An 18,964-nucleotide genomic window follows, 5' to 3' on the forward strand; every position below is an offset into this window, starting at 1 on the left:
CAAAACAGTAATGTTATGTTGTACGCAAAAAAAAAAAAGATATCAGCGCTTTATGCGCGTGCTTCTCAGAAGTTTACGTGCAACATGTAAATTACTAATGGTGATACATATTTTGAAATCCGACGACGTGTTGTTTCAACTTTTACGTAACCGTCTCCCCGCAATTGCAAAATCATACAAACGCTCCATGCACCGACTGTGTATATACCGATTCCTTTTTGCACCCGTTTGTTGTTTTTCAACTCGCTGTTCTTGTATTTAAAGATTTCATTAACGACTCGGGGCGACCAAGTTGTTACCAGACCGGTGTTACGAAACGCACTGTATGTATTGTTATATTGGATGTTTCTCTACGGTTGACATCGAAGAAAGCGTAGCGTAACGAGAAAAGCGCGAACAACGCGTTAAAAAAAACTAATTTTTAATGATCATCCCCTAACGAACTCCTTAAAATCTTAATACAGTTCGCGTAAATCTTAATACAGTTCATTCCAAGAGATTTATTCATTAACATTTCATCTTGTTTTAAAATAATATAAGTGGAAAAAAGATTATAAGACCTCTAAAGGACTCTCTTTACGAAAGACGTTATAATTTCTGCGTTTTCTTCAGGGAACAATTGATACTTTTAATACGAACAATTTTTCATCGGGCGAGCCTTCGATTGCTATTGAATTATTCAACAAAGATACGTGAAATTATAATATTAGGCCAGATTTAAATATCGTCAGAGTTCCATCGATGAAAGATTTTATTTCTTTTCGCGTTTACGATCTCCTCGAGAGAGCCGTGAAAGTATTTCTAAAATATCATATCATCCGTTCGCTATTTAAATAAAGTAGAATTTCGCCATGTCGCTCGATGCAGGAAATAATTAAGAAAAAAAAAAAGAGCAACAAGATGAGAAGCGTGCATTATAGGAGCGTTTCTCTATAGATCTATCCATAAATCGCGATCACAACCTGATATTCGAATAATCGGAATAATCACGAACGTCTTAATGAATTAATCAGTTATATTTTTCTCTCTTTCTCCTTTTTTCAATATTTTAATATTCATGCCTTGCGCGTTTTGCGACGGGATGCTTAGATCTTTATTGCACAGACATGTTAACTGAACACGGCGCTGACGGACAGTCCGCGAAATTTACGATGTTGTTAACCGCCTTCCGGTAATTGATATCGAAGACACTTCGGGCGTTCGTACCCGAAAGTACGAATTCGACAGAGGACAAATTGTTAAGATTCACAAACCGTCTCGAGGACGAGAGAATATCCCGCTATATACTAATAATACGCTAAGGTCTCTCGCATGCGGTGCATATGCAAATTTTATGCAGTTGCGGCTGTCTTGCGGGTCGTTCGTGGCTCGTTGTACCGGCGATTTTTTCCGCTGCCTCTCTTCCTCTTTGCTTGTTTAACCGGAGTGTATGTATGGCGCGTGTGCGCAAAATTAGGAACGTTACCGCGATGGAAAATTATATCCCACGGATACTTAACTTAAACCGTTCTACGCGCTCGACACGAAAATGAGCCGGCGATTTTGCCGATCGCTTCCTCGGCGGGTTCGTTCGCCTTTTCGCCGGGTGAGACGACCTTTCGAAAGGAACGTGGAACCTTCGTAAGAGAGAAAGAGAGAGACACTCTCGCAGAGAAAGATCGCGTTAAACGTTTAGAGTTCATTCTTGCGCTGTTTGCAGCGTCGTCCCCGTTATATAATTCGTAGCGAACTCGACCAGAACTCGCCAAGTATCGTCACTCGGCTTCCCCCACTTTCCTCTCGCGATTCATATTTACGAGCAGTGTGCGTAGTATGTGACATTAACGAGATTGTCGTCACAATTTCGTTTTACGGTCGGATTAGCTATCAGGCGATAAAAGCGAGAAAATTTTGGCGACGTCTTTCAACGACGCATTATATTTATTATAAGCGCGACCGAAGAGAGCGAATCGCGCTTGTGTTGCTATCTCGATCGAAAGAATAGCAGAGCGTTTTGCGAAGATAAAGCAAATACTTAAGCGTTTCATATCTTTATCCATCTCTCTTCCTCTTCAGTCAGACAAGACAAATTTAGTTGTTTACATATACGTAGACTTTATTGTTATCTATTTATACTCAGACATTCGGTAACTTTATTACGTTACAACAATTGTTTTTGTCAAGGTAAAATAAAATTTAATTTAGCAAAAAACTATGTATAAAGAAGTTATATGGAAAATCTAGGATACTTTTATCGTAAAATGTTGTGATTTACGGTAATATTGATTCTCTTATCCACCGATGAAGACCGTTTATAAATAGTTGCCATTTATGAAAATGTCATTGAAAAAAATTATGTGATGTAAGTAAAAGGGCAGCGGCGCGTTCCTCGCCCTTTACTCTTCTTCGAGAGAAAGGAAGGAGAGCAGTGCAGCAAAAAGCTGCTAAATTTCTGCCGAATGGCAGAAAAGTACGGAAACTTAGAGCATCGTGGTCGGAGTACTCGCGATTCGTGTTTGCACGGTTGATCCGACCACACCACGTCATTATGTAACGAGTGTGCGTCACAAAACACGCACACCAACGCACACGCTGGTATTGCTCGCGCGAGCGAACGAGCGTGTCGCAACGAGCGCGCGCTAATAATTGTGCCGCTTAACCTTGGACATTGATTAAACCATCCTTCATATCGGTATACCTCTCGCACACGCACACGCACACGCACACGCACACATACAGACGGAACAGTCGTGTCGACGTACATAGTACGTATCGCTCCCTCGTGTCTCTGTGGCGGTTAACGATACCTCGCGAGAGCGAGACTCGAGATTACGCTCCGCGGCCTGGAAACAAATAGGAACTTTCCGCTATGTGACCGCGGTGGCGTTTTTCTCGCTACAAGGCGAGAGAGAAACAGAGAGAGGGAAAGAGAGAGCGCCGATCTAGCCCTAAGGGCCATGGCGCCACAAAAAAACTTAAGCGCAATAAGCGAATTGGCTAATCACAGTAAAGACCGTAAGGCCATAATGTACGCAGTAGCCAATCCAACACATTGATTTATTTACTGCTTAAGTTTATTGTGCGTCATGGTCATAAGGGCCACTACAGAAGCGCCATTTTTGATAATCATAACTGAAAGAAGTATACTATAAGAATAGTCAATTAATCAAAACTGAAAATTGTTGACAATTTTTTACTATGATTGTTACTTTTAATTCTTACGGTACGTCTATCTTATGATTACTTTTACGGAAAATGTGTACTTTTACAGAAAATTTCTGTAATAGTAACCTTAAAACGTGAACTTAAGCCGATGAGCCAATCAGGATGTTGTTTTAGATTTATGTAATCTGGCGGAAATAGAAATGGCAGTAAACTTATCCGTGAGACAAATTTCGATCGGTTGAAATTTGCCTTATGGATATAAGTTTACTGCTATTTCCGCCAGATTACGTAGATTTAAAGTAACATCCTGATTGGCTCATCGGGTTAAGTTCACGTTTTAAGGTTACTATTACAGAAATTTTCTCTCGGCTTAAGTCTATGTTTTATGATTTTTGTTACGGCCTTAAAAGTAGAAACGTATAGGAAAACGTAAAAGGTAGTAAACGTAAACAGTAAGTGAATTGGCCAATCGCAATAGAGAAGTAAGGAAATGATGTTACGTTTTTCTCTATTGCGTCTCACTGCCTTATGTTTTTCTACATGTTTCAGGTTTAAAGATACTAAATGTCATGGTGTATATAGATCTTTCGTGCGCTCCGTATGTACATACAAGTTTAATTACTCGCGATAGCAGTCGTCATTACGCCGTTATTATCGAGTGATACGAATTATACGGTACAGCACACCATTCTGTGCCGACGCGTAATCTCGGGAAATGTAATATTTGATTTTGAGCTCCGAATCCTGTCGAATGCAAAATACATCGCCGCTCGTCCATCGAATTTGTTTTACAATTGCGATGATTTTGTAAATGCGAAGGTCACCATTTCCGAAGTACCGCATGTATAAAATTGCAATTGATGATTAATCGCCGCTTTTGCGCTATTGAATGCAATATTGCGTCATTTTTCTCATCGTAGAGCTGCAATTAACAAGAAATCTTTTCTTTGTTTATTTATAATCTGATTATAGATCTATTATCTATAATTATAAACTGTACATAATAATAAATTATAATATGCTAGATGAAGGTTAAACATAAATTATAATAAGTTTTTACAAGAACGAAGGACTCTTAATTTAAAAAACAATATCGAGAGTATACAGGACAGAGTCAAATATAATGAAATATTTTAAAACATAAAAATTCAAACGAAAAATCTATATAATATAATAATCTGTAATTGATTAAAAATCATATATATATGTTTCGGTCTCACGATTGAGAGAGCCTTCTTCATATACGACTTGCATATCTGAGATATATATATATATATATATATATATATATATATGATTTTTAATTAATTACAGAGTATTTTATGTTATACTTTTCGTTTATGTTATACTTTTCGTTTGAGTTTTTGTTTTAAAATATTTCGTTATATTTGACTTTTATGTGCCCTGTATATTCTCGATAAATTATTATATAATGAAAATCTGAAAATTGTTATTATATTTAACAAATAATACATTTATTAGGCTCCAATGAATAGAATTCAAATGATCAAAATATAAAAGAAGGCAAAGAAACCACGCTTGATGTTTGTGCAGTATAATGTTTATATATTCTATTCTAAGATAACAATAATGCATACAGACATAATCGACCTTTTTACAATAGATCCTCTTCGTGTGATAAAACTTGTGACAAATTTACATATAAAATCTTCTTAAGATCGCACTTCTATTCAAATTCGCAAATTAAAATATTATAATCCTTTATTAAGAATATAGTGTATATCCATATATTTTCAGTTTGCAATCTAAATTGTCTCAACAGAACATCCTTAAATCTCACATACTTCATGGATCAGATTTTTATAATTTCCCCCCCCCCTCCCATCGAAACACAGCCCATATCAATAATTATTGATGGATCACTTAAAAATGATATAAATCGAGATGAAGACCTCTCTGCACGACATGCTTCTTATTCAGTTATTAAAAATGATGTGTGTTATTATTATGATTTTCGATATCGAATGATAAAAGAACAAACGATCTTACTCTTAATTTATAAACTCTCACGGTCGCGAGATTAATACAAACAAATTAATTAATTTTCTAAATGACTCGATATCATGAAGGAATTAAAACGAAGTAGTTATCTTCAATATCTCCATCGAATGAGTTGCTAACAGCATATCGGAGCAAAAAACAAATTGAAAATATTTCAATTTTTTCTCGTTGCTGAGTTCTCCATTGCGCGTAAAGAGAGAAATCACGCGGTTGCGTTGATAGACGAGTGTCTCGACTTGCTCCTCTAATACCGGGCTCTCTTTCACTACGGTCGATACGTTTTTCGAACCCCTTTTTGCACACTCGGTCCGGCGCGCCGGGTTCACGAAATTATTACGGACGTACACCGAAAGGGAGAGACGGCCACGTCGCGGCGCCGCCGGACAAATGAATGCAGCAGCGTGCACGGGGGCGGCCCTGCGAATACGCAGATGCGTTAATGGCCCGGAGAAATGATTCATATTTTTCCATACGGCATTACGGCCTCTTGGTCGCTTCGTTGTACGAATGAGAGAGCGTGCGCGTCGCGACATTATACGCACGCACGCACGTCTTTCCGCGCGTAGCACGCAGAATATCTGGCGTGTTTTTCTCCCTCCATCGGCGGCACCATCGCGATTACGCCTGATATATCGTGAATATGTCTAGTGAGGCTGTCGAACATATGCGACGTCATTTCAAGAGCCTCGGCGCGGCGAATCGTCGGTATGTGAGTAATTTGATATCCAAGGCGTATAGCGTACAGTATATTAAGATAAATCGTATAATTAACAACTTTTTTTAATTTTTTAGATAAATTTTATTTCATTGATTTCAAAAGGAAAGTTAACTGCAATATTTATTTAATAATGACGATATAGTAGACGGTATATATATATATATAATCAGCTCGTATTATTGTTTTGACATGAGTCTCAGAAATACTTTTCATTGCAGCAATAATGTGCAACCGCATGCGATTCATCTATGAACGTTTTATAACTCACAGATAAAAATATAAAATCATACTTTCTATTTTATATAAACAAAATAAACATTTTACAAAATAAACATTTGGTCCGAAAAATGTTATCTATTTCTAAAAGTGATTTCTGAAAATAATTCTTAAAACAGCACATTATTTCATTACAGCCTAAAATGAATCAGAAAAATGGTTTTTTCTTTACGATATTCTAAATTCGGTCTAAACTCTTAATTTAAATGTTATTTTTTGTTAATTAATCATTGTTAATTATTACAAATTTATATATAAGCGAAGTCTGGCAACAATATATTATCTATGTAAATTACTTATTAAGTGAAGTTTTGCAAATATTCTTGGACATTGTTTATAAATGTAAATGTCTGCAATTAATTAGGCGAGAAACGAAATTCAATTACAACACCAACTGCGGAAATAAAATGCGCATGCGAGCGAGTATGACTCGTGCATTTTGTTGAACGGAAAGCAGAATGACGAGTATTTACGAGATATTCATTACCTCTACCTTACTTTAGATAAGAATACACAGATACGACATAATGTTCAGCATAATACGAAGTTACATACGTTCGTATAAGTCGGTAATGTATTTTCAATCTTTTCTAATCTTCTAATATAGAAAATTATTTGTTTAGATATTCGCATTATGAGAAAAATCGACACGTTATTATATTGTAATACAAATATTGTAATGCTAATACAAATAATTGCACAGTTTGCTCGAATTGAAAATTACAAAAAAAAATTGTACAAATACATACAAAAATATTATTAAGCAAAACCAACCATGATCTTCGCTTATTTGTACATAATATTTTTATTCCTATCTCTATTTCAATCTTATGTTCGACGATAAATACGTACAGTTCTTTTTTTCTGCAACATATTACATTTAATGAACTTAAGATTAAAATTGCAACGTTTCACAATAAACGCGTTGTAAATACCGAAGAAACTATCTAATGTGCAGATGCTCTAAACTTTTTGTTCTAAATTGCGTCTAAATTTTATCCGAATTTTACTGATGATACAAGTTGTCATGAGACTAGATTCGCAATTACATTCATTACATTTATATTGCCAATTTTTTTCCATACATGTTCTTTACAGTAAATTGTCACTCTGAAGAGTGAAATTTCATTCTTAAAGATTGAAAAATCGATCTACTCGATCTTTTTCAGGGCGGTTCAATTTTCACTCTTCAGAGTGAGATTCCACTCTAAAGAATTTAGAGAGTGTTATTGAGAAATACCGATTTTTATGTCTTAAAATTTCATTCTCTCGCCTCATTAGAAATCTAATTCCAAGACACTCGATCCTGATATTGCTTGCGACTTACGAATTCGTGTTCGTTGAAACGCAGTATACGTCGGAAGCAACGTTTGCGTACATGGTGTCACGTGCGTATGCAGAAACTCGCGCATAAGCGGGCACATTCGCGAGCAGACAGCCTTGAAGGTGTTATCAGGTTGCTTTGCGTAGTCGTCGTCGCCGTCTGTCGACAATGAGATGCCAGAACAGTTTTGTTTCTGCCCTATGCTCGTAATTTCGTTTCGCATCAATTATGTCTGCTGGACAAGCAACTCTGCGCCAGTTGTTAATTAGTTGCCTCTGAAATCTATTAATGGGGGAACGCTAACATGGAATTGCCACTAATTAATGCTTGTCTGGCTTTGCGTTTATAACACCGCAAGTTTACATTACTAGTATATTATGAGTCAAACCTCAATATGCAATACAATTATCTATAATACAATGATTATTAGTGATTAAATGTAAACGATATTTATCTAAATCATATTTAGGTTATATCTGAAGTGAGTAGAATATTATAATTTCGATTAGATTTAATTTATATAATATTGTGCTAATTTCCGGAAACGTTATTTGGAAGTAATACTGATTAGCTACACGCGAGCTTTCAATCATCAGTAGTTCGCATTGAATTCGCGCTTACGCTAATTGCTACATCGCTATGTATAATGATTTCAACTGTGTGAGCGATATTTGGCATTCGACGAAGCTCGAACGCGCGGACATTTAATTCTAGTACACGAAACATTCAATTTCCGGGGTCGTTCTAACCCATTAAATATTAGTGCCAGTTAAATCACGATTCTGATTTTAATCGATGTCAAAAAGGTTGCAAATATACCAGCTCGTGTACAATATTTCACTTCTCGTCCCGTGTGCGTTCACAGTTTTATCCCGGAAATGTTAAACAATGCATCGAGAGCGATACTTTTTATTTCGAATTTTTATTCGAATTGGTCATTCATGTTGGTTCCTGCATATACAAAACATGACAAAACAGATTATTTTTGTTTAAAATTCATGATGTAATAAAAGATGTCAGCTTAATTTTGACAAATTTCGTACAAGCAGATAAGAGGAATTATTTTGGAAACATAAAAAAAATATATCAAGCAAATATATCGAGATAACATCCAGTTATTCCCGAACTTGCCAATAAATTCATAAGTTTCGCTAAATAATTTTTAATAAATAATTTTTAACGTTTAATAATGCATTGTTAACAAAATATGTCACTGTGTTGCATTAAAAATGAAGATTAAAAAATATAATCGGATCCCGATTTTTTTTTAAATAACGCGCTGCAGTATTATCTTTTGTATTAAAGCAATACAAAATTTATTTTGAAAGTAAATTTCACAATGTACAATAAGAACTCTGAAAAATAGCAGTTGATTTTATAGCATATAGAAGAACTTTTCGAACGGAATCCATAGATGATGCTCAATATGATGATCTATATGGAAAAATAATCAAAATTTTGTAAAAAGAAATGAATTATTTAGTATGAATAATTTATTAAAGTGTCTTTGAATTGAATTTAAAAAAATGTTTTAATATGGTTTCAATAAAATCAAATCTGAAGATGTTGAATCTGATAAACCAAATAAAATCCTTAATAGAAGCAATAAAATAATAAAGCAAAGTAACATTTGATTATTGTAACATTTTACTTGTTTCTGATAAACATTGATCTGCATATGATAAACTTGTGCATCAGAAACAAGTTAAAATAACTAAATGTTTTGCTTCGACTAAATTATTTTATTGCATCAATCAAGGATTTTGTTTGCCTATATGCAAATAAGAAATTAATTAATTCAACTAAATGGATTTCTCAGTGTAGACTAACCTAAATTAAGCTTTAAGCTATACATGGGAGGCGGCAAATTTAGGAGAACGGCATTTTTGAAAAGATTTTTAAAAAAATTGTCAAATTATGTAAATAAGGACAACAACGATTTAATTTAATAGGAACGACATAAGTCTTAATTCCTAAGCAATATTAGCAATTTAAGGCATTACTTGAGACGATCTTCAAATTAAGAACGAGTTATGGCCGGGGTTATTCATAGTAAGATCTTATATTTAAGACTATTTTAAATACAGTCTTAAGATGTTATAAACCAATCAGAGGCCGGTATTCATAGTCGGTTCTTATTTCAAGACCGTCTTAAGTAATGCCTTAAGATACTAATGCGACTCTCTGATTGGTTCGTGACACTTCAAGACAGAACTTAAGACGATCTTAAATATAAGATCCGACTATGAATACCGACCAGAGAGCTGTATTAGCATCTTAAGATATTACTTAAGATGGTCTATGAATACCAGCCTATACATACTGGCCTTAGATTTGTTCGATAATAACAATTTAAAATCAACTTCTGTATTGCAAATTTTTAACATCGAGACCATTACGAACGAAGACTCATCGCACAGCTGACCCTCGCGCACAATCAGACGTCGATAAACGGGAGAAAGCCTAATTGGCGACCATTTAAATTTGCGTGGAGAATCGAAATCGGTACTTGGAAGGGGAGGGGTCGCCGGGGTTACAGGGAGTCTATACGGTGGCGTGCGTCGAACACGCACGGCGGGTAGGTAGATAGGTATATACGCATTACTAATATTACGCCCCGGTCTGACGAGACACGCGCACACGCGTGTGTTTTTGAGTCATCGTATTTCAATGGGATCCGCCGTGCGTGAGTGAGCGAATTCGTTCGTTCGTTCGTGCATGCATGCGTGCGTGCGTGCCATACAGGTACACGTACGCACAATTTTTAGCCGCTCGTATACGCACACATGCACACACGCACACGTACACGCACACGCGGACGTGCGCGACATTCTCGCTCGTGCCCTGATACGCACATGCGTAATAGGGTTTTCTATCTTTTTTATCTCTCCGCCAGTGCCTCGCTGCTCCCCTCGACCCCTGCAACGCACCCCACCTTAACCCCATAGCAACCACGATCGTCGACCACCACTCGAGGACAGTGACGTAACGATTCCGTCATTACGCCTGCGAGCAAGTCCATGTTATGCTAACTCTACGGTATACGATGCTTGTTTTCCTGCTGGATTGTTTACGTTTTAGTAAATTACTAAAATTGCACCATACAAAATACAGAATTTCTAGTAATTTATCGAAACGTAAGTAATTGAGCAGGAAAACGCGCATCGTCTGTCGCAGACTTTACTGCACCGCCGTATAAATAAAGCGACTCTGTCGTCAAATCTAGCGAAATTCACAATTGTGAAAATTTATATAAATATATATTTTATAAAAAAAAATATTAGGTGTTGGAATTAATTCGTAGCGTTTTTTAATGAAAGAATGTTATTTATTTCACATGAGCATTAAAAAATACATTAATGAAAGTACTTCCCATCACTTGTAAAACGCTACGAATTAATTCCAACACCTAATATATTTATAAAAATAATTAATTCAGTAACTCGGCATATAACGCTATATTTTTGTTCTACGATGTCGATCCTCCTTAATCTTATTACAAAAACTAATTTCGATGAAATTTGGAGTATTTCAATACATTTCATTGAAACTAACGTTATTAATAATATCATTAATTATTCGAAATATTTCAGAAAAATATAGTCTATAGTATCCACTGCTCGATTGCAAAAAAAATTGAGCGGATTGCTATAAAGCGTTTCATCCTGCCGGTTGTAAAGATTTAACAAGAAGCGTTATCGTGCACTAAACCCCGAGTATCCCGGCGACCGATTTACGGTCCTGAGATACGTCTCCCGCTTCATATAGCGTGGTGATCCCGTCCTTCTCCCTCATTCTTCCTCCATCGCACTTGCTCGTCCATTCTCTTCTCTCTTTCTTCCATTCGCGTTGTTCTCTCGCTTCTCTTTACACGCTCCTTTCCTCTGCCGCTTCCCGTCACCAACACTGTTCTTCCTCTCGCTCCGTCCATCCGCCAGTCTCGCCTTGTCTCCGTCATTGTCTCCCGCTGCTCTTCCATCGTCTTCCTACAGTCTCATACAACCGCGTACTAATGCACGCACGCACGCACTCACGCAGGCACGCACTCGCGCACGCACACGTATATATATATATACGCACACGTGCGCAGTTAGTCGCTGGCACATGCACCATACCGTCTATACCATCCGCCGCCGGTCGCGCGCGCGATAGAGTCTGCTTTTTTCCCCCACCACACGCCGCGCCCCGCTTCCTCCCACGCCTGGGGGCCGGGGACCATCGCAGAGCGGCCATTCCTTTACCGAGCCTCGAGTAGCGCGCATCGTACATCGTTCACGCGCCACCGGTCGCAGAAGGCAACGCCTTTTCTCAAAAGGAAAAATAATAGACACTGTCCGCTTGTATCTCGAAAGCGGAACGCGACGACGCTCGGGAAAAACTGAGTGGACGACGATATCCCGATATCACGGTGCAGGAAGAGAGACAGAGAGAGAGAGAGAGAGAGAGAGAGAGAAAGAGAGAGGAAGAAGTACAGCATACAAGAGCGACGGCCACTGTCAGCCGAGCGCGGCCGCCAACCAACCTTCCCGCGCGCCGCCGGTTCCGTCCCCTTCGAGTAAAGTAACCTGCCTGCCGGAGCGGCGGTGGCAACAAACCTTTTTACGTTCTCAGCCGTGACGGCGGCTTGACGACTCTCGGCCTCCGGCCGAGCTCGGCTCCACACTTTGCGCTGCAGTCAGTGCAGTCTCCTGCGCGCGATCGTTCTATCGCGCGTTGTGTGTGTCGACCGATTCCACCATCAATCCCAGCCGAATCCGATCGCCATCGGTCGCCAGGAAGAAGAGGAAGAGATATATTACAAACGACGCCGTGCAGTGAACTGCGCTCGATTCTAATTTATCGCGCACGTCGCGATTAACAGTCAAGTGCAAGGTGCGAATTACGTGCGCGCGCGCGCTCGCAGCAACGAGGGGCAAGAAAGAGAGCGAGGAATCGGTAGAGGAGGGAAGCAGAGAGAGAGAGAGAGAGAGAAAGAGAGAGAGAGAGAAAAGAGTAGTGACGGCCACTCCACCGTCTCCACCACTGGCGCATCCATGACCCTCGCAGTGACTTGACGGGATCCGTGAATGTCGCGATCGTCGACGTCGTCGCGGGCAACTTCACGCTCCTCCGCCGAGCAACGCAGCTCTATTCAGACCTCATCGCCGTACGATCCGTACGGTCCGTCAGTCCGCGCGTGAGAGACGTGCCTCGCGTGTCTGTTTCGTAGCTTCCTCGCGTTTATCATCTCCTATACGTACATATGTGTGTGCCGAGTATATTATTATCCCGTGGCGAACTTCCGACGTTCTGAACGAACGCCAGTTGTAACGCGTATGCGCGTCGGGAGAGTCGCTACCGATACAACCAAGTGAGTTTCGAAAGTGCCCGTCGAGAGTGCCCGTGGATAGGACGGACAGGGAGAATCAAGTACAGAGATAGGGAGAGATACGTTCCGGTGATCGTTTACGAGCGTCAAGTGAAGAACCGTCAACCGGCAGTCCGTCGCCGGAGGGCCGGAGCAGAGAAAGAGGAAATCTACGGGGCGTGCAATTTGAGGGATCGTCGACTCTGCGCTTCCGTCGAACGTCGACGGACCGGAAGCCAAGACTCCGACATCGCTCTACACTACTCCATTCGTCTGCTTTAGAAGATGTTTCGAGCGTACGGCACCGCGCCGGCCGAGACTCCGAGCGCCGATCTCTACTCCTGGACGACGCCGATCTTCAATAAAGGTGCCGTGCTTGATTTTAGTTGCAGTTATTCCGTTTCGCGACCTCCGTTCGCCGCGGTTATCGCGCGGCGGTTGCCGTAACTTTTCACGCGCGCAACTCCACCGCGCCTCGCCGCGCTGCGCGCGTAATGACGTAATCGTGGCAATCGGGCCGTTTTCGGTTCGCGAAGAATTCGCGGCAATTCGCGGCAATTCGCGGCGACGCGACCACGTGATCGTCGCCACCGTATTTTTCTTTTCTTTCCCGCCACTCCGCGCTGCGCCGCAAATCGGTCTGTCGCGGAAAACGACGGCGAAAAGCGATACGATATTACGACGACACGATGCAATATTGCGCCGCCACCGCAGCGATGGCGACGTCGTTTTTCGAGCACGTGACGCGGCCCGGGTGGGGTTCGCGGACGAGAGATGAGGCTACGAGAGCCGCGACGGGGGGAGGGGAGAGTCGCGGCACCCGGGCGGAATTGTTGTTGGAAATTGCCCCGCGGCGTAGCTCTGGCTAAAGCGGTTTCGCGTGCCGGATTTCGCGCGGAGGTGTATCGATTTCCGGTCCACCCGCCGCGCCGCCGGGCGAACGTAAATATCGTTGGGGTGCAAGGGAAGGGTTGACAGCCCGCCCGCCGTGGGGGAGGGAGAGATAAACGAATTGCCGAGGATGAACGAGAAATTTCGAGGGAAAATGCGATTTTAGACGGCGATAATCCTCTCGATATGGAGAGGGTAAAGTGATGCGGCTCGATTTAAAAATATTCCGCCGTTTCGTTCTCGGAAATACGTGTATGGCAACCAGCTGCTACCTTCGGTCGCGATTGATTTGAAAGTTAATGGATGAAACTCGCAAGGCGAACCTTGGAAATTTGCGGTAATCGCCTTGCCTCTCCTCTTGCCGTATCCTCTTCTGTTATCCTCTTCGCGTGTAAAACGTTTCTTTTTTCTTTTTCTTTTTTTTTATCTATCTGCCATTCCGGAATCCGAAAAAAATCGCACGTGACGCGAGATATCTGTCAGCGTCAATTTCAAAACATCGTAATTTAAACTTAAATTAATCGCTCGTTATCGCGAAATATATATTGCTTAGACCCGGTTCACCAAGTTGTAAAATTAACTTTAGTTTCGGTTCGATTCACTCTTTGCCTTTTTCCAATTCTAAGAATTAGTCATTCTTAGAAAAAGTAATTCTTAGAAACAGTACGGAAAAAATACACGCTGTACGTAAATAATAATTACTCAAGTATTCTAAACTTTTATGTATCCACAAATCTAAGTTTATTACAAATATTTCATAGTATATTTTGAATTCTAGTAAATCGGATGTACTTCAATTAAGATTATTAAATTTAAAACATTTGATTTGTCTATTATATAAAGTTGTTTCTTCGATTAATTTTATAATATTTTCAAAAAGGAAATAAACTTTTATTTTGAGTAGATACATAATAATAAGTTTTTCTTAAGTAATGTCTCGAAGTATATTTTAAGATTATTATCAAAAAAATATTCTTTATTTAAAGATAACCGTTATTTAAAAGAAAGTAAATTGAGTAATTACTTTTCTTAGTAAAAACTGAATGACTTTTATATATATGTGTGTGAGTTAAACCGAGATTAAAGTTAATCTTACAATGATGGAACCGAGCCTTAATCAAACTTGCGAACTCATATCTTGAATTCTTATTAAGCGAATATTCGCGCTAAACGTTTCGCTAAACAGTTTTAATGGATTTCATTTGCGGGAAGATACGACAGATATTAACATTACTCTTTCGTGATTAATAGACCGTCAATCTATCATCTTGCACGTGATTTTGCTCGCGTGCCAAGTATTCGACACAGTAACAAGATTGTGAATGCGATATAGCATCTAAGACATGTTTGTTGCGCATTATTGCAAGCTGCATTAAATAACGCGTCGTTTTGCATTGCGATAACGTTACTTTTTAAGCGTTATACCATTCGCCTCAACGTCGTTCTCGACAGCGTTGCAGCGAAACGCTAATTTATGAGTAAGTCACAAAGGAAAAATCGCCGCGCGTATGTAAAAAAAACTTTAGCCATTTATTCGTTAGCATTATTTATTATATCAAAGTTTACTTATGAACACTAGGGATTTACATATTCTTTATTTACAGAAACCGATAAGCTTATTATTTATTATTGGGACTCTATTTAATCAACAAATAACGCATGATTGAAAGGATCTATTTCTATCTCTTTTTTTTCCTCTCGACAGCTAAAATTCAATTCTTTGAAAATCTGCTCACGTTTATTTCCTTTATTCTATCTATATTAAATCCGCTTTCTCAACATCTGTCATTTCCTCGAGTTTGTAATCCGCGTTTCTATTCGCTCGTCTCTCTTTCTTCCATCAGCTCCCGTTTTTCCGATTTTTTTTTTTTTTTTTCGTTAATGCTCTTCTGTTTTTGGTTACTTCAAGTGCATCCGGATTATCGATCATTTCCGGACGATAGTTACGAGCGCCTGCGCTCGAATCTTTTCTGCGGATCGCGGAAACGCGTCGGATACGTCATCGGATGGAACATCGCCGAGGGGAGAATCCCTGTAGGATAATCGCAACTCTCTGTATTCGAAGACTTCTAACAGTCTGTCGAGTAAAGGCGAAGCTTTTTAAACTTTAAAGGTACCTGCCTGTGTTACCCTCCGGTAGATCAGGTGCGCGTACGTCCGTCACCTGTCTTAATCACATTCCGGGTTACGTCAGGTAGCAACGATCCTTTCAACAAAATGCCTTTTTCATGCTATTTTTAAGCAAAGGCTACCTGTCCAAATTAAGAAACCGATGCGATGCCTATTTCAGAATTGAAGAAACTGAAATGAAATTCATATTCTTCGGCTCTCTCTCTCTCTCTCTCTCTCTCTCTCTCTCTCTCTCTCTCTCTCTCTCTTTCTCTCTCTCTCACGTTGAATTGCAAATGTATTAATCTAATCCTTTGTGACAGAATTGTTTTTCCGCGATTATTTTTACTTCAACATTGAAAATATATTAAATTAGTTTCGTACACTTTTGTATAAAAATTCTGCCTATCTCTGACTGTATATCGTTTCCAAATGTATGTCAAAGGTATCGTTTTTAGCATTTCGACTTTAATGTAAGAAGATTAACATAAAAAAGAGGTTGAATTTACGTATGTATGTATATTTCTTAATTACAAACATCCATGAATGTCAGATAGATATTACACTTACTAATATTTAATATTTAATTTAAAATATGCATTAATATTATAAGCACGTAATTTATTTGAACTTAAAATACACGCCTTTTGCAAATAATTATTTAAATATATATGCTCGTGCACAGTGCATTTGAGATAATATTGCATCGAAATATTGTATTTTGGGATCTTTACTCCGATGGGATGTTTACGTCGAATTGACATTTTACCTAAAGGCCGATGGATTGTGCAGAAATGGAAACTTGCGAAAGGCAGACACCTGATACGCCAGGTAGCGAGGTGCCATCACTACACGCAGTTCGCACGTGCGTAGATACGCTCACAGGTTCATGAGACGCGCGCAGAGCTAGGTTGAGTTGGTTGGTTGGTTGGTTGGTCGGTTATTTCGTTCGCTGCCAGAGAGTGCCTTGACCTGGCCTGACCTGCGCAACTTTGCACCCTACCCTTACCTACCGCCCTTCCTCCCCTCCCCCGCCCCGCCCCTCTAGTCGCAATGCTCCCTTTCCAGCGGCCGACAGCCCGCTCGTACCCTTCGGGAAAACCCACCCTCCTTGCGTACCTACACGGCATGGAATGAGAAGCGATGTTCCTACTGGCTCATCCTTTCCCCGCCCTTCGTCATTCTGTCATTCCTGCAGTCTAGGGGGATTCGTCTAGTAATTGTAAAGTACTTGCAATATAAAGTATTCAAAAATATCAATAATATATTGTAATATCTGATTTTTTTTTAATATCTGGATGTAAATTTATATATATATATATATATATATATATATATTTTTTTTAAGATAAAATTTAAAAAATGCTACTTTTAAATGTAGAACGTGTTTACTACATTACGTCGCGTAAAGAATTTCTCCATTTCCAGATCATTTAAGAATTATGTCTTCGACGTAAATTATAGTATCTACTTTTCTCTCTCGTTTATAAATTTCGCGGAGTCTTGAACATGACTAATGTAAAAGAGAGATAACTGCATTTTCCTTCTGTAAAAAGAGAGCAAGATGATTTTCTAATAGCGAAACGAATTTCATTCCGTTGTACTTATGCGTACCGTCGTAGAAAGTAATTACGCGCAAAATTTTCCATTAATTATAACAGAATTATTTATAATGGTCGAGACAGATAGCTCTCATCCAGTATTTAACCAGCCGTTCCTATAACGAGTGTTTTACGTGCACAGCGCTACGGAACTTGATTAAATTTTTATACTGCTGAGCGTCTCTGCGTTCTCAAATATTGATGCGAGATATAGGGATGATACCATGATACAAGTTCATGCTCGCATTGTTTCGCTCCCTTAAAGTCGACGTTTCCATTTCAAAAAATTGAATGCTATTTTTATCATGACAAGCGTGAGTAAAACAGTTTTTTATACTAAGAAAAACTTTTATTTGAAAATAAACGAGTCAGAAAATTCTGATCGTATCAATCAGAATCCTGGTTACTTCAACTTGAATTATAATAGATTCAGCCTGAAAATTTTAATTTGTCGATTTTTAATCAGAATTCCAATTAATACACAACCAGACTTTTTCTAGTAGAGGGGTACCTTGCAGGATTTTCAATATGAGGTTGTATACATCAGTCTTTTTTATAGGTAATATTTTATCGAATTATATCCTACATTTTATCTAATTAAAAAAATATTAATAATATATTCGCAGAAGACAAACGTGTTTCATAATTGCGTTACATAAATTTTATTGATCCGATTTAAAGGAGTAAACATAAACCTAGTGTGTTATTATTAAACGTAAAATACTGACGTGTTCTAAATTTAGTATTAGAAAGCATGTATTAAGCTCAGCTCCGTTATTAAATAATATTCCATTTCACGGCGCCGTTGAAAGTGAAGCCCCGCTATTTCCAGCAAGCCTCGGTGAGAGAGCAGGTGCTCGTTTAATTTTGAAAAGGTAGTCCAACCACTTTCCCTTCTTTTCCTCCCCGTGTTTCGTATTTTTCACCCTTCGCTCTCGTACCCCCCACGCACACGCATGTATATCTCCCAATGTATGTTAAAGCCCGTCGAACGAGCGCGCGCAAACGGGATGCAAAGAAGCAAACGCGTGGATCACACGCACGCACGCACGCACGCACGCACGCACACGCCTGCAAACATGAATTCGCCGACCGGAGTTAGAACGAAGAGGCTATGTCGCGCCAACAGCCCCTCGGTAATCGATAGTGTCCTGGCATCGTTTGTCTACGTCCACCGCTACCGGGCTGCTTGATAGACAGAAATGGGACGTGTTTCTCTTTCGCCGGACGCGGCGCGGAGGGACAATATCTCGTGGACAATTGAAAATGTCATTGCTATTGCCGCGTGTATTCCTACCTGCGACGAATTGGAACATAAAGAGGACAGAGCCGTCGGACGTGCGAAAACATTGCGGCGTGTTTTTACGGATTATGGATATATTCGAATTAGCGGGATTTTTTCAACCAATTATATACAGTACTGTGCTTGTTATCTCCAGAAAATTCTATTTTAATACTCAATTTATGATATTTAATAATTAATACTCTTCTTATCATAATATATGATTTTTGAAATAAAATGTTCAAATATT

The 18,964-nt window shown here is 39.2% G+C and overlaps 1 protein-coding gene and 1 long non-coding RNA gene across 3 annotated transcripts in view; both read left to right on the top strand.

The window, feature by feature from the left end:
* Positions 1–18,964, top strand: part of orb2 (cytoplasmic polyadenylation element-binding protein orb2) — a 173,617-nt gene that overhangs the window by 41,290 nt on the left and 113,363 nt on the right. The gene's annotated exons all lie outside the window — the stretch shown is intronic.
* Positions 5,419–10,733, top strand: LOC147911013 (uncharacterized). Of its 2 annotated transcripts, none has more exons than XR_015545648.1 (2): positions 5,419–5,875; positions 5,959–10,733. It is a non-coding gene; the product is annotated as an uncharacterized LOC147911013 (long non-coding RNA). The 2 variants fall into 2 exon arrangements; XR_015545649.1 differs by having other exon boundaries at positions 5,419–5,871.

Source organism: Acromyrmex echinatior, chromosome 1 (assembly GCF_024713525.1).
Source record: "Acromyrmex echinatior isolate Ae372 chromosome 1, ASM2471352v2, whole genome shotgun sequence".
Classification (NCBI taxonomy): domain Eukaryota; kingdom Metazoa; phylum Arthropoda; class Insecta; order Hymenoptera; family Formicidae; genus Acromyrmex; species Acromyrmex echinatior.